The 3,407-nt window shown below is 38.1% G+C and overlaps 1 protein-coding gene across 2 annotated transcripts in view; it reads left to right on the top strand.

Moving 5' to 3' along the window:
- The window catches only part of LOC138963315 (solute carrier family 66 member 2-like), a 19,069-nt gene extending 16,135 nt beyond the window's left edge, over positions 1 to 2,934 (top strand). For both annotated transcript variants that reach the window (XM_070335376.1, XM_070335375.1), the window contains one exon: positions 1 to 2,934. This exon is cut by the window's left edge and continues 1,963 nt beyond it. The gene's annotated coding sequence lies outside the window, so the exon portion shown is untranslated.
- The last annotated feature ends 473 nt before the right edge of the window (positions 2,935 to 3,407 follow it).

Here is a 3,407-nt window from a genome sequence, read left to right as displayed (position 1 = left end):
CGAATTTATTTAATCAATGTTCAATATTAAACTTAACAGTGTTAACAAAGGCGAACTACTTTGTCCTAGTTTGAGAGTGTGTGTCATGGCGGAGGAATGAATGTCAAATTGAGTAAAGTGGTTTGAAGTTCTAAAGCGGGTTGATCCAAAGGCAATAGCGCTGTCTGTGACTTTTAGTTAGATCTGGCACAGAAGTATATAATGTAGGATAAACAGAATACTACATGGCTTGCTGTGTCGTACCAGATTTACACGAGTTGTTTTTTTAAATAGTGAACTGCGAGCGAAATATTTCACATGGAGAAATTGCATGCAATGTTGTCACATGTACATATGCTGTGGTCACCCTTTGCAGTAAGCATTTTCTCAACAAGGTCATGCACTTATCGATATCAAAGGTTCAACAAAGTGTTTTAATATAATTTTCATGATTGTGTTTACTCAGCTTACATGTGTGTGGGTTTATAATTATATATACAGTGGAACCTGTGAATAACAACCATCCAAGGGACGGACCAAAAGTGGTCACTATAGATAGGTGGTCTTTATGGTAAGGTATTTTACATAGAAAAAAGCTTGTCAGGGATTTGGAGTGGTGATAGGCAGGTGGTTGTTTCAAGTGGTGGTCGCAAGGGCAGGTTTGACTAAATATATAAACAAAGCCAGTGACATTTACAGGTGACACTGTTCTATTCCAACATTTTACAGGGCACAAGGGTGAGCACTTTGACTTTAGGGCATTATGGGCATAATTTTTTTAGCTGAAATAGGGCACTAGTAAATTTTATGATTATTTGAGCATTCTCAAAAACAAAGTCAAAGCACTGTTGCTTGCATTCATGGTTTATGGGAGGTAATTTTATTAAAAGGCACCAGGCATGCAAGCAGGAGTTGCCTTTCTTGGTCCAATGGCTATTTTTTTTTCCCCCGGGTGCAGACTCACCAGCATTTTTGTTCTCCTTTATTTTTGTTTTGAAACATAACTTGATGTAAAATGTATCATGTGGAAATCCAGTCTATCTGACTCTGTGCATGTTCTTTTCAAGTCACTGCATGTGGGTATCTGGCATGGTTTGCTATTGTTCTCTTCAAACACCAAAACGTATCTATTTTTCAAATTGCCCTTTTTCACGCTGTTGGAATTTGTGTTTAAATATATTCATTGTATGTACATGTGGAGGTATTTCTCGATTATTATGTTAGACATTGTTACACCTCACCGTAAGATGGGAAGGCTATGAAAACTTTAAGAATGGAGCAAACAGCAGTATTGTTGCTGTCTGTAGTAGCATAGGGTTTTGATTTTAACATTATTTGTGTTTTGTTTATCTGAACCTTGTTGTAGAGTCACACAGTTGTAAGAAATATTCAATGCCTTTTTTTCTTTGAGAATGGATCATGGGCGAAGTGGCGCAGTGGTAAGACGTCGGCCTCCGAGTCGGAAGGTCGTGAGTTCGAATCCCGTCCGCGACGGCCTGGTGGGTTAAGGGTGGAGATTTTTCCGATCTCCCAGGTCAACTGATGTGCAGACCTGCTAGTGCCTTATCCCCCTTCGTGTGTACACGCAAGCACAAGACCAAGTGCGCACGGAAAAGATCCTGTAATCCATGACAGAGTTCGGTGGGTTATAGAAACACGAAAATACCCAGCATGCTTCCCCCGAAATTGGCGTATGCTGCCTGAATGGCGGGGTAAAAACGGTCATACACGTAAAAACCCACTCATGCAAAAACATGAGTGAACGTGGGAGTATTAGCCCATGAACAAAGAAGAAGAAGATCATGTGTAAATCCACTTTTACTGCATTGAATGAATGTTCAATCAGGTTTGGTTATAATACAAAAGGTTTCTTGACTGTATTGTTCACAGTACTAAGTTCACCTCAGGCATATACCTGATTCTCTATTATATTGCGTGGTCAAGTATAGTCACCTATTATTTTTTAGATTTATTTGTTTGTCCTTGAAACAGCAGACACCATTTTCAAGTACAGTATAAAAGCTCAGCCCATCTGTTTTCAGTTTCTTTTTTTTTTTTTAAGTGTATGGACAGAATGTGTGGTTTTAAACTTGCATAACCAGAACTGGGTGCTTTTTATGTTTTTGATTTCTGATGTGTGTACAGGGAACGCTGGCTAATTGGAACCGAGTATTTTTCGTTGTCTACATTCAAATTCAACAGATGCCTTTACAAAATGTGAAATCATGTGACTGTTTAACGTTTACAAACATTTTGGATAATAAATGTGACTGACTCAGACTAGTAACATGATTTTTCCAGTGTTCTTTGAATGTTATCACCAGCCATTTAAGATTCCTTTTGTAACATTTAACTTATTCATTCATTGTTATGGCAGCACTAGTCGTCCAGAGCTAACTTTTAAAGACACCTCAGAAATCTGTTATTTATCTTTTAATGAATGATTTGTAAAAAATTATATGACAAGGACATATATTCTGTCTGTGTGTGTGCTTTTCAGATTATTGAAATATGCCTGGGACCAAAATGAAACATACATATTCGTTTTTAATTGATTATGCAGGCATTGTTTTTGAGTCCAAAGCTTTTGATTTTGTTCTCTGTTGAGTAGATTCGTTAATTGTGCATTTAATCTTAAATGCATACACACTGACAAGGTCATGATTTCTGTGTGTGTGTGTGTGTTCATTTTTAATGGGTTGCTTTGTTTGTTAGTGCATGATTATTCAGGCTGCCTCTTATGGCTCTAGAATGAGGTGATTATTTTTTTGAAAATGTATTGAACAGTATCCGTCTTTTTAAATTTTCCATTGAAATTATGCAAAATGTGTGATCTCTGACCTTTCATCTCTGCTGCAAAAATTGAATACCTATGACTTTGGGAAGAAAACATTAGCTGCCACAATTTCCTGTATCTTCTCTAATGAATAAATGAACATTCTTAAGCAAGTTAAAGCATCGTTTGCATGATTTCGATTATCTCTCTCTCTCTCTCTCTCTCTCTCTCTCTCTCTCTCTCTCTCTCTCTCTCTCTCTCTCTCTCACACACACACACACACACACACACACACACACCGTGACATTTAGACAGGAACACAAACAGCTTAATAATGGAACACCTACATCTCTCTCTCTCTCTCTCTCTCTCTCTCTCTCTCTCTCTCTCTCTCTCTCTCTCTATCTCTATCTATATCTCTCTCTCTCTATCTCTCTCTCTCCCTCTCTCTCTCTCTGACACACATACACACACACACAATTTTAATAATTTAAAACAAAACTCTCTCTTTCTCAGTCACACACACACAAACACCTTGACCGTCCTTACCACTCCTCCAAGCACACACACACATACACACACACATACACACACACCCACATACATACACACACACATACACACATACACACTGACACACCGTGATACACAC

This window comes from Littorina saxatilis, linkage group LG1, assembly GCF_037325665.1.
Source record: "Littorina saxatilis isolate snail1 linkage group LG1, US_GU_Lsax_2.0, whole genome shotgun sequence".
NCBI lineage: Eukaryota > Metazoa > Mollusca > Gastropoda > Littorinimorpha > Littorinidae > Littorina > Littorina saxatilis.
The sequence above is the reverse complement of the archived record's forward strand: the minus strand, read 5'-3'. Positions and strand labels throughout refer to the sequence as shown.